The sequence below is a fragment of the Carassius carassius genome, chromosome 7 (assembly GCF_963082965.1).
Source record: "Carassius carassius chromosome 7, fCarCar2.1, whole genome shotgun sequence".
In the NCBI taxonomy this organism is placed as follows: Eukaryota; Metazoa; Chordata; class Actinopteri; order Cypriniformes; family Cyprinidae; genus Carassius; species Carassius carassius.
This window is the reverse complement of record NC_081761.1, coordinates 31,313,917-31,327,700: the sequence shown is the minus strand read 5'-3', so window position 1 is coordinate 31,327,700 and position 13,784 is coordinate 31,313,917. Positions and strand designations below refer to the sequence as shown.

General features: G+C 38.5%; 1 protein-coding gene across 1 annotated transcript in view; it reads right to left on the bottom strand.

The window, feature by feature from the left end:
- The window catches only part of LOC132143935 (B-cell CLL/lymphoma 9 protein-like), a 93,516-nt gene extending 82,272 nt beyond the window's left edge, over positions 1-11,244 (bottom strand). Inside the window, exon 1 of the mRNA XM_059554586.1 lies at positions 10,946-11,244. The gene's annotated coding sequence lies outside the window, so the exon portion shown is untranslated. The remainder of the gene's footprint in view (positions 1-10,945) is intronic.
- Between the last annotated feature and the right edge of the window lie 2,540 nt (positions 11,245-13,784).

Sequence of the window (13,784 nt, the reverse complement as noted above, 5' to 3'; positions counted from 1 at the left end):
TGAGATTTGAGTCTCAGACCTTCTGCAAGCCCCGCCTTGTTCACGCAGTGATTGACATGGCGGGAGGGGGGCGGAGACGTGATTGGCTCAAAATGCATTTTCAATGTGCACATTGAATTTTGCTACACTCATTGCGGGACATTGAATGAAAATGCAATCGTAAGTGTCTTGACTGTGAGTGTTAATGCATTTAAGAAAAAATAGCATTTAAATTATAATTTTGCCACAGTTTTTGCTTGAACATGTTATACATATCTAATCATTTCTAAAATACATTTTAATTTTAGTTTTGCAACTTATAAAGTGTTAAAATTAGTATTCATTTTACATATTAAAACTGGTGTATGAAATGGCAAATGAAAATTATGTAATTTAATTTTCATTTTCATTTTGCACCAAACGTTGCACAAAATTATTGGAAAATGTAAATGTAAATACAGAAATGCAACAATTTGGTTTCTATGTGGTTGAGATTAGCCCCGCCCTCTGTGGAGTCTCATTGGTCCAAAAAAATGCATGTCAAACATTTAATATGTGATCGTGTTCGTTTTGTGCTCTGTGAGGCCAGAATTAAAACTAAACCTATTAAAAATCAATCTGGGTACTTTAAATAAAGTAGAGACAAACAAATTGAAATACTAGATGAAAAAATGCTGCCCAGGCACTTACCTGAAATAAGTATATGTACTAAAATTTCTAAAACAAAAACTAGAAATAAATATAAAATGAAGCAGAATTTAACATTTGTAACATGGAAATTCCTTAAATCACTTGCTTGTAAAACCATTCACACTGAATCCATACATGGTCTGAATTTAATGTGAACTGAATGACTTGTAAAGGAACAAGCCATTCATCCATACAAAATATAGTTCTTATCGCAAGCAGCCTAACAAAAGTACAGCAACTACTTTTCTGAAACAGAGTGAACCCTGAAACAGAGGTACACAGCAGAAGTAGGAGGAGGAAGATGACAACAAGGGGAAATGAAGACCACCGATCCAGCTCTTCCGTTTGCTCTCGTCAGCCGGAAGGATTCTTTCCTAGAGGCGTGTTGAAATTGGATTTCTGTCACCGCGGGAGAAGCATGGAGGCTGAGCACGGCAAGTAAAAATGGCACTTTAAGCAAAAAAAAAAAAAAAACCAACACACAGGATGAACCGAAACGACATAAATGAACCCAATCTTCACCAACCACTGTGTTTATTCCTCTGTACAGCATGGCAGTTAGTTGCCAAGTTAGGTGTTCATTTGATTAATTTTAGTAAACTATTTGCAGGTATCTGTTGACTATCATTATGACCTTTCAAAACACATCAGTTTTTTTGGCTTCACTGAACAACATCACACCAGAAATCGCACTTAAAGCTTTCAGGTTTTTAGCCACTTTGACATAAAACAATTTTAAAAAGTGCAACTGACAGTTTTTCATTCATAACGTCTGTTCTGGGAAGCTCAGTAAATCCCTGAATCACACTAAACTCGAATACAAGAAGCTGCAAACTAGCTGAGATCCTTTGTAAATGTATAATGACTCACCAATACAGTGTAATACTGGATCTTTTAGGTCTACAGAGAAGAATATTAAACTCTTAATAGGCCTTCTTAGGTAGTTTCAGACTGATGCAACACTGAGACACTAAAATCCACAGAAACCTAGCAAGCCTTTCCGGTCTCAGACACGATAGTTAGACATAGCCAGACTTCTGGCTATTGGCAAAAGTCTGCATCACTTTGCAGTATATTCTGACAAAGAACCACCCACTTAGACAGGAAGAGAATTTCTGTACATGAAAAATAGTCATCATAATTTCACACAGTCATATATATAACTCTGCTCTAGTTTACTTGATAAAAGTGTCTAAAACAAAACTTTAAACACTGGCTTCCACAAATCCAGCAAACTTTTAATGCTCCTAAAAAGTATCAACACTGTATAAAACCTTTATACTCTTCATACAGCCAGACAATAATACTGGAACCTTGGGTTAAAATATCTTGCCATATATCTTTTTCCAATGTAATTTAAAAGCATAGAGTCAATGAACATCTATAACTGAGATAACAGATCTGATCAAAATTGCTAAATGCTAAACAATATTATGCTATAACTACAGGTTTGAAAGTCATTTGGCTAAATGTGCAAACCTTCATTAATGGCATCAGCTCTCAGAAAAGCCCTTGACGTTAGAACTTGAGTATGTCAACACAAGACCAAAACCTGCTTGAATCAGTGATGACAATAACAGGATACTTGTTCTACTGCAATAACACAAAACCTTCTGTTTGAGAGGAGCCTTTTATCATTCAAGTCCCTCTTCCACTTTTTACGCTAATGTATTACGCACTGATGGGTGTTTGATACTACTGAAGCAATCTGTTGATTGTTATCAAGTATCTGTTGAGAAGATGAGTCTCTCTTAGATGATGAGGATCCTTCTAAAGTAGGAGGAAGAGAATAATAAACGTAGAGAAGGAAAAGTGAGAGATTCAAAGGCAAAAAGGCATAAAATTGATTTTCGGTGCTGAATGCAGTTTGGTCAATAAATGCAGCATAAGAGGCGTCTTTCAAAAACATTTAAAAGTCTTTCCAAGCCAAAACTTTTGAACAATACTATATAACCATAATAATCATAATAAGACTTGTCATACTTTATAACTTAATGACTTTTTTTCAAATTGAATTAATAGAGCAGAATTTGGTTTTATCTAAAGAGGTTTGATTGCATTGTGAAAAAAGGCTTTGATAGTGATTGATTAATATAATTTTTAATTTTTAAAATTTGATTATGTAACTGTTTTTTTAATTAATTTTTAAGTTTTAAAATAAAGTGATTTTAAAGTTAATAGATGAAATATGTCCAAGAAGACCAGCAACTGATAAAGAAGGTAAAGTGAGTCAGTTTTCATTTTGTATTGTTTATATAGGAAGGAATGTAAAGAGGGATAGAGGGGAATATGATATAGATTTAGAGAAGAAAAGAGGGAGAAAGAGGAAAAGATATGCAAGGGAAAGGGAAGGTGGAGGTGTTGGCATATCGCTGATGATTACACAGTGTCAGTGGAAATGTGCAACAATTGGACACCATGGCAACAACAATTTTTACACACGATCCAGGGAGGTGATCTGCTTAGAAGATAAGTGATCTCACTTTTTCTCAAATTTTCTCACCCTCACCATCCCTAAACTAGTTTCTTTCTCTTCTCTTCCTTCTAGGAAACCTCAGTCTATCTTTTCTTTGCGAAATTAGTCTACTGTTAACACACACACTGGGAAGCCGTTAGGTTTGTACTGTTCAACACTGAAATACAAATGAGCATTGGTTGTTTCCAAAACTGGTTCGAAAATGGTTGCAGGTTTAACCGCTGAGACGGGAGCCAAGATTGCTCTCCACCTCCAATCACCTGATGTCACTGGCCCTTGAGGGAGCCCTCTGCCAATCGATGCAATGCACTCAGTAGTTATATCCCAGACCTTTGGATTTGAATGCTTATGTTTGGATGTTCTGGTCTGACTGCAGTAACCAGAGCCAAAATGGCTCCAGGTGGAGTGGCCATGACTTGAGCCAAAATGGCAGCCAATGCAGCATGTCTGGCATGTTGCGGAGGGTCTCTGGTCTTAATGGGGAAGACACGGACAGTCAGGACAAGGCTTTTTTCTCATGAAACTGGCCCTGAATGACTTCTCTAGTCTCAGAGACAGATGGTGAAGTTATTAAGGAGAAAGAGCGAGGAAGAGAAGGAAAAAGAGAGAGGAATGAACACCAGGGACAAACTGTGTTGCCAGCATGTGCCATACACAGGACGATTGGTTGGCATACGTTAATGAAAACTGGTCCCTTGTTATCCAAACCTCCGGAGCATAAACACAGTAGCATATATAGGGACAGCAACAATGTCACTAGGGTATTTGACCCCCCCCCCCCCCCCCCCCTCGTCCTCGTCCTCGTCCTCTGTCTCTCCTCATCCTCTTCCCACCATTTCATCTGCCTTCCATCACGACAGAAGCCAAAAGCTGCATGGTTGACTGGGCTGGTCAGTGAAAGACTGTACAGTCCAAAGCAGGAAAATTGATCTCCATTTCAGCTATAGAGCTACCGGGGACTTTTTCCTTCCTGGCTGGAGAAGCCTGGAGAAATTGCTTGGCTTTAGCCATGGCATATTTTTCACCACTTTGGGCAAAAATCCATGTCGATTACGTAGCCAATCGATGGCTTGCGTCTCTTGCTCAGCGGTGCTGCTAAACGCATCAATGATGAGCCCAGTGTGGGCGGCAGAGCTGGAGAGACAGGGATGGAAAAGAGAGAGGGAGAGAACGAGAGGGAGACAGGCAGGGAGGGAGAAAGACAAGGAGCTAAAGAGGGAGACTTACAGGAAAAGAAAGAAAGTGAGAGGGACATAGACGGGGAGAAAACAAGAGTGAGACAAAGAGGGAGGGAAAATGAGAATGAGACAATCAAATAGGGAGCAAATGACAGTAGCAAGAGAGAAAAATAAGGAGGTAAAGAGGGAGGGAAATTGACAGAGGGAAAATAAGTGTGGGATGGGGAATAAAGGATAGAGGAGGATACACAGGGAGGAAGGGAATAAGACAGACAGGTAGAGAGGGAGATGAAAGATTGAAGAAGACAGTGAGAGACGGGAAATGAGAGTGAGATGAAGAGAGACAATAAGAAAGGTGAGAGAAAGGGAGGCAAACTGAGAGGGGGCAGATAGGAAAAGATGAAAGTGAGACAGGCAGAGAAGGAGAACAATAGTGAGATAGAAAATAAAAATTGAGACTGATAGGGAGGAAAGTACACAAGCATGAGATAGACATTAGGAAGTAACATGAGTGAGACAGACAGGAAAGGAAAAGAGAGGGTGAAAAAAGTGAGACAGACAAGGAGGGAAAGTGAGAGTGAGACAGACAGAAAAATTTAGAGTCAGACAGGCAGAAAGGAAAAAAGAGAGGGTACAAAAAGTGAGAGTGAGACAGAAATGGAAAGATGAGAGTGAGACAGGCAGAGAAGAAGAAGAACAAAATTGAGACTGATAGGGAGGAAGGTAAACAAGAATAAGATAAACGAAAGTATGACAGACAGGTAGGCGAAATGAGAACGAGACAGTAGGGGTAGGAAAAGACTGGGAGAAAAAAAAATAAGACTGACAGGGAGTAAACGAAAGCAAGACAGAAAGGAGAGGACAATAGAGAGGACAAAAGAGAGTAAGACAGGCAGAAAGGAAAAGCTGGAAAGGAATAACGATGAAAGCAAAGGAAAACAAGAATGAGACAGACAGGGAGGAAACAAGCATGAGACAGAAAGGAAAGTAAATCGAGAGGGTGAAAGAAAGAAAGACATACATTGAGGGGAAATTAACGTGAGACTGTTGGAAAAGAAAATTGATACTAACAGTGAGGAAAATAAGCAAGGAAAACTAAAATGAGACAGAGAGAAAACGAAAGGGAGACAAACTCGAAAGGAAAAATAGAGAGGATGAAAGAAAGTGATACAGGCAGAGAAGGGAAGAGACCCCGAAAAAGTAGGAAAAGAGAGAGGGAGAAATTGAGACAGACAAGAGGGGAAAATAAAAGGAGAAAGAGAGAAAGACAGACAAATATAGCAAATACCAGCAGACAGCAAGAGAAACTTTGAGAAGAAAATGAGTGAGAACCTTTTAACTCTTTCCCCGCCATTGACTAGTTTGGCTTTTCATGTTTTCACTGTTATACACTCGGGGGCACTATTACACATCTTCTGAACGAGTAAAAAACCTCCCGAACAAAAGCACACATGAATTGGATGGAGAAACGAGCTCTCTCTCTCATGTAAAAAGATGCATATTAAAAATATTGCGATCATCAGCAATAAACAGCATAAGTGAAAAAATGCATGCTCATGTTACGTAAATGTTGATCCAGGAAGTGGTATATGTCTGTGCAAGCATTGGAGGTGTTAATGGAAGCGATTAACTGGATTTTTGTTTTGATAATCTTACTGAATATTATGCAAATGTAGTTTTTGATAAAAATGTGATTTTCTCATCCTTTTTGCTCAAAACTATACTTTTTATGAAAACTAACTATATTCAAGTGTTGATAAAAAAAAGAATAAAACATATTTTGTTTAAAAGTAGAGGCTCTGATCTTTATTTTGTTGTATTGCATATTCAAATATTCATACAGAAAAAATTACTGGAGGCCATCCAATTTTAGTGAAAATCATCAAAATCGCTGGCATTGGCTGGCAACTTTTTTCAAAAATGCTAGCGGGGAAAGAGTTAAAGAGACAGACAGACAGAGAAAAAGACACTTGATGCTTTCTCTTCCTTAAATCAGTAGTTTGGTTTCACTGTGTGTGTGTGTGTGTGTGTGTGTGTGTGTGTGCGCGTGTGCGTGTGCGTGTGCGCGTGTGCGTGTGTGTGTTTTTATTTTGTGTTTGTGTGTGTGTGTGAGTTGCCTGATGTAATCGGTCGTTGGAGTGTGCGGGCATGTCTTGTGTCACTAGTGGAGCGTAGCAAAAGCTGTGATTTACAGGAGGCTGTGGGGGAAGCTGAGAGAGAGACAGACAGACAGACAGACAGAATACTCGTTAGAAGTATGAGGATGCTGTGACAAGAGCATCCAAACCACAATAAATGACATCTCTATTGCCATCTCTCATACTGAGCTCATGCACAAATACCCAAATGCTCTGAACACCCACAATGTCCATAATAAACATACACACTCCCATAATGCACTTTAAATGCATTTTATTATATAACTGATGATTATCACTAAGTTCGGTCCAAAAAAGCACAAATGCAGCAGCTAGTCGATGACAGTGCCCAGCTCCTACTGAATTATTCACATCGTTGTGACACGGTGTTCTGAGCAGATTTGCTCCGATCGGCGAACGGACGGTTGTGACATCAACACTCGACCTGAACCACACGTTTGGCATTCTGCTAGTGCCTGACATGCTAATCTGGCTAGCCTCCTCCTAACGTCTGTCACGCTAAGGTAGCCGCCTCCTCTCTCGTTCTCTTCGCTCTCCTCCTCCATGACATGAATACAAATGTGCTTTAAAAAACCCAAGGCATCATCCCTCTGCACCCCACCCCCTCCATCTCTCCCTCCATCCCCGCATCTTTGTGTGATAGGCACCTCTAAATGAATTTGCAATCATCTCAGTGGCTAGGCACACAAGACTAGTCCACATATTTCCACCTATTCAAAAAGATATTAAAGCGGAGGATACACTGGAAGGCGTGGGTGCTCAAAAGGGGGATGCTTTACAAATTCAGAGCGATTCGAAATCTTTCTCCTTTTTTTACAACACGAAAATCCTGCTGACCGAGATGCGCCTCATCTCCAATGAAATAATGAAACAATTATGACCATGCAGACACACATCCCAGAATTAACTAAACTGTCATCTAACTAAATGTGTTTTATGTTTGCTGTGAGTTATTAGCCGTCCCCTTAACACACTCATAATTTATGCATTGGATATTTGACAACTGTGAAAAATAAATCCATTTATTTCCTTTGCTTCTCTCTCTGGAGGCACATCCCTCCATACTACTGAATAAATCCCAACCCCTCCCTCCATTTCTTCTTCTCCTCCTTCGGTAGCAGATCTCCAAGTCCTCTTATTCCTTCCATTTCTCAATCTAAGTCCTGCAATCTTCCTCCCTCATTGGCACATAGAAATACAGATAATCTGAAAACTAAGCTGGTTTACTGGTCTAAGCTGGTCTCCCAGCCTAATCAGGCTGGTTTAATAGGGTTTTCAGGTGCTTGCCAAGATGTAGGTGACTTTGTTTCTTCAGTAGAACACAAACAAAGATTTTTGCATTTTGCAGTCTGTCAGTCATATAATGGAAGTGGATGGGGATCATGGCTTTGAGAGTCAAAAAAACCTGGCTAATGACAATACATTGATGTGTAAAGACACAAAATGATCAGTCAGTGCAAGAAACTGAACAGTATTTAAACTGTTTGAACTGTCCTGAGCACATTCTCAACAGCCTGCACATGAGGCATCTTCATCTTCTTTTTGCTTTACGGCGGATTGCAGACTTTTAAGTGCATTCCCGCAACCTATCTCTCAGGTGGATGACTGACACACCTAATTGAGATTGTAAACAGAGTGTCAATGGTCCATTTGAGAGATAGGTGGTGGTAATGCACTTACAAGTCTGCGATCCACTGTAAAGGAAGAAGAAGAAGACAATGCATCATGCACCGGCTGTTGAGAATGTGCTCAGGACGTGCTCAGAACAGTTCGAACAGTTCAGACATTGCGTGAATCAGAGGTAAAAAAAACTATATAACTATATAAAAACTATATAAATACTGTTCAGTTTCTTGCACAGACCAATCATTTTGTGTCTTTACACATCAAAGTATTGTCACGAGCCCCAGGGTTTAATTTGGTTTGTGTATGTTTTTTTGACTACTATCCACTTCCATTATATGACTGACAGACTGCAACAGTTTGTGTTAAAAATCTTCGTTTTTGTTCTACTGAAGAAAAAAAGTTACCTACATCTTGGATGCCCTGGGGGTAAGCAGATAAACATCAAATTTTCATTTTTGGATGAACTATCCCTTTAAATTTGGTAAGGCTGTAGACCTGGTGGTTGATCAGCTAAACCAGATAAACACCAGCTTGGCCAGGGAGGGAGACTAGCTAGATCTGATTAAACAAGCAGATGTCATACTGAATAGACTTCTTTCCCTCACTGCCTTGTTTCCATCCACTTTATGGTTGGAATATTCCATGTCAGACTTTGAATGTAAGATGGCATTTGGTGGCCTTGGTTTTAGGCATATAATCGTTAAGATTATGGTTTGTTTAATAGGAATAGGGCCAATAAAGACAATATCTTGTTCACCTCTGTTTCAAATCATGAAGGAGACAACTGACACTGTTGCTCTTTACCTTTCTCATACCCTCTGTCATGACCTCTTGCTGCCAAGCATAAAACAAACATACAAACAAAAAAATGGCAGGTCAGGGAAGCTTCTACATCAAAACGGCAGGATACATTTCCATTCCTTTATTGGCATGTATGATGCTTTAAAACATCATTAATGAGCTTTTACAAAACCACTTTAATTTTTATTCCACTTGACTCTCAGTTTGCGTGTAATTGCTATTAAACACAGGGGACATATAACCATTATGTTCACATCAAATGAAACACAATTTTCATGTTCCTATGTTCCATCTCAAACTTCATAAAAAACTATTAAAATGTATTACTGTAAATATTTGATCATGAACTATTGTATTACATAATTTATAAAACTATAGCTATTTATAGATACAAGGCCCATTGAAGCCATGGAAAGGATTTAGCATAATTATAGTGGTCCTCAACTACAGCAATACAACAAAAGCAGTGGACTTTTCATGGTAAAAGTCACTGAAAAAACATGGTAAAACACTGTAACGTGGCCTTGTTTTTACGTTTACATTTATGCATTTTAAAAGGCGTTATTATTCCAAGCAATTAAACAAAGAGCCAACAATATTTATAATCTACAATGCCAGATTTAATAGAGAACTAGATTAGGAAGCAAGGTAGATAACTGCAGAAATTAATGTTTTAAAAAATAATGGCAACAAAGAAAACTGTTAAAGGTATTTTTTTTTTTTAATAGTTCTAACTGTTCTATAATCTAACTGTTTATGGTTACCAAGCAAATTATCAACTTAATATAGAATGCTCAACCACAACTGTGCATTTATCAGACTTTTATAGTGGGTTTGAGCATGGCTCATCCAGTCCGAATTTACAATCAAATTTTTTAAAGCAAGATTTTTATAATACGTGATCTGCATATTTCTGTAAAAATATTGACATCAATTACTAGCCAAAATGTCACCAAAAATTTTTCTTAATATTAAACACTGACCAGAATGTCCTCTGGAATTGGAATTACAGCTAGGGAAACCTGAGTTACAGTAGTCAATCGTAGACCATTATGAATTAAAAAAAATTTTAAAAATTAAAAATGTAAATATCTTGCAATCCTGGGAATACACATTACTGTTGTTTCATGTTGTACATTTTTACACAGTGAAATGTGCATGAACAGAAGTCCAACTCTTGAACATGATATGTTCATAATTACAATTTAAGCAGTGCTGGATTAGCATCAAGTGAAGGCAGAATATATCCTGCAACCTATGGAATACAAGATCATCATTGGAACATCAGCGCTCATAACTCCAAATAAATACATAAATAGTTTTGTCTTTTCCACCTCAGCAGCTGGTTTATACACATCAATCAGCAATAGAAATTTTTTGAGTGACACCGGAGACGATTGGATAACCTTTAGCATGAGAGACAGGCAGAAAGAAACAGAAAATCACTGCAGCTTTTCGGAACAGTTGGTAGTGTAAAAGCAGTCTGTTACCACCATGAAGGGCACAGACTGAGAACCCCCCAGGCAGAATAGAACCGCCCCCCAAACACACACACACACACACACTCACACACACAAGGCTCCAAACATTGCACAATTCACCTGACATAATTCACATTCAATCCTGTCATACAGAAAGAGAAAAGCTCTTGTTGCTCTGCAGCTATCACACACACAGATGAACCCGCTCCTGAATAACCAGACAATAATAAGAGGAGAGGAAAGGAGAGCAGAGGAGGTTTACACTGGCATGGAGGGCAACTCATCCAGACTATCCAATGACACATTCCAAACCATCCACTCCCCCATCACTCCCTGCCCTTTCCATACAACCCTATATCTTTTCAAGGACTAAGAACCCATCCAGGAATAACCACAATAATAACAGCACGCCATTTGCAGCCCCAACTTCGGCTCCAACTCTGGGTCTACTCATTTTCACAGACCCATCCCCTCGAACAAAAGAAAAAGATAAAGTAAGAAAAGGTAAAAAGAGAGAGTTATCTGATGCTGAAGAAAAAGATACAGTGTACTCACCCCCTCTCTTTCTCTATCACTCTATCAGCCCCAGTGTACGAGCGTCTCCTCCTATTTCTCTCGCTTTTCTCCCTTTCTGTGTGCCCTCTCACACACAGCGGCCATACAACAACACATTCAGGATCATTTGGGTTTTCATCATTTGTTTCTTCTCTTATTTCTCTCCAGGCTTTTGTACCCCTCCCTTTTGTACCGTGCTGGCCCAAAAAGTGCACACACATCCACACAAAGGGCTGCTCTTCCCTGCAGTCCCTGGTCCCCTTCAGCATCTAGACACTAGGACAACATCAAAGCAACTTGGGGGGAACACTTCAGGGGCCTATTGTCTCCAGTCTGATCGTTTTTTCTTGCCTCCGTTCCCCCCTTCGCTTTTGACGCCATTTGGTACGGTCCAGGCATTCAAGCCAAGCAGCTTTCACACATGCAGGGGAAGCTTGTCTCAGGCAATTGCTGACAAGCTACAAACAAGGCAGCCATCCCCCTTCACTGTACACATACACACACACACACGAGTGTGTTAACAACTCGTTCTCTTGCTGAGACTCAAGCCCTCACTTACGAGCCGCTGTTGAACCCGACAACATCATTCAACAACTTGTGTATCTCTATCTCGAAGTGTGAGCATCAGCTTTTGGGAAGCTACATTTAAAGTGAATTTGAGAGCTTTAATGTAGTTCAACCACACTCAAGTTTAGTTTTTGGCAAATAAGCTACACAACATCTTACTTAAAGAAAAAATGGAGCGATATAAAGAAGAATACTACATGAGAGCAGCACATATCAGTTAAGTTGACAGCATCAAACAAATTATTAACACTAGGGCTGTAAAGGTTAGGCTATTAATGCATGCAATTAATTAAATGTTTAACTGTGTTATTTATTTTTTATATAATGCTATAAGAAGATTTCTTAAATTTCATACTATAACTGTTCTGTCATTTCTAAAAACTGGAGGTGTGGTGCGAAAACATTTTAATTAAACATTTTAATCAGCCTAGTTAATACATAGTAATACACATTAACTAAACACCAAATAAAATTAAACAATGGATTAATTTGAAAAAAATTGAACTGGAAACAGTAGTTCTAAACAGCAATATTTAGTTAACTAACCATGCATTTCCCAAGGAAAAAAAGAAGAGAAATGCTCAACTGAGTACTTATTCAAATGAGTCTTTTGAAAGTACTGAATCAAACCTCCTATAACACATCGAAATTTCTTGTAAATTTCACAATTGATTACAAAGAAGTGACGTAAAATTAAACAATTAACATTTTGAACATTTGTACCTTCTTCATTCTATAGTAACCTTTATTTATAACTTAGAAAAATCACTTTTTACAGTGAAGTGCTTTGTCATGCAACTTGTTGGAAAAACTTATTTAAAAAGCTGATTAGAACAACTGTAATTGATAAATTTCTGTCCTTCTAGAATTATCAATAAATGGGAAAATTACTGTTTTTAAACAGGTTTCCACAAATACTCCCACATCTGCCATTGGCCAATAAAAGGATAGCCCCGCCTCAAACTCACACCATTGGCTGAAATGATTATTTTGCTTCTTTTTTTTTTTTTTTTACTGGCCCTCCATAATATTCTGAAAATATTTTATAAATTAGAAACGACACATACACATCTATGGACTATTGGGAGGCTTATGGGATACAAGAGCTTTCTCTTTCTTCCTTTCGCTCTTTCTCTCCATCTCTGTTACTTGTGTAGCTCTCAGGGAGTGAAAAAACAACACATGAGAGGGGAAGAGGGGGACACGAAAAGTGAGAAGGTCTCATCTGGCTTCTAAAGCAGTAGGCAGAGAAAGAGAGAAACGGAGGGTCATGGGGCCACAAAAGGAGAGAGAGAGAGTGAGAGTAAGAGGGAGAGAGAGAAGGGAAAAAAAGGGTGATGTGAGGGTGGGGGGAGGAGGATTAAGGAACAATGAATCCCAGACCCCAAACTGAGGGCTAAGAGTTCTCAAGTTGTGGGCCGTTAAAATCATGTCTCAATGTGAAGACCTCGTCATGCTCCGACTCAATACAAACATTTCAAAACATGCTTGTTTTCAGATCAAGATTCACTAGAGGAGTCTTTGTCAACTTTTTTTGTCTTCTGAACTCCCAGCTCAGGGAGGCTGTACTGAATGCCATTTAGCATAATCATTAATAATGTTTATCCTTAGTAATTTGCTCCTTCAAAAAGAAAAAAGTATGAAAAAAAATATACTTTTGAAAAAATTTAAATAAATCAAGTGCACTCACATGAGATCATAAAAGCAGTTTTATTTTACATGGAGAGGGTCGCCTCATGGGGGCTGCCATATTGAGATCAAATGTCTAGCCAAAAATCACTTAATGACTATTTTTTCTCATACTACAGGAACATTGTAAAATAAATAAATAAAAATTGAAGTTGTAAATAAAACAAGTATTATTGCAGTATGTTTTAAAAGAAGATACTATTTCAGTCTTTATACTTCTTAAACAATTCTACGTTTATTTCAGCATTACTTGTCATTCTTTGTTATTCATTGTTAAATTCACTATCAATTGTTTTTCAACATTCTAAGAAAAAAAGCTGTCACTGTGGCAGTACCTTTTCAAAAGGTGAACTTTTGAACCGTTTAGATACTAATATGTACCTTTAAGATACCATTATGAACTTTTAGATACAAATGTATACAAGAGGCTCCGCCCCAGTGACAGCTTTTGTACCTTTTTTTCTGAGAGTGTACAAAATTGTTTTTTAAAACAGTCCAGAGCCGCTTTCACACTGAAATTCTGGATAATACACAGGTAATGTGTCCCGGCAATTGTTTCTGGATCATTCATTTTTGGTTCATT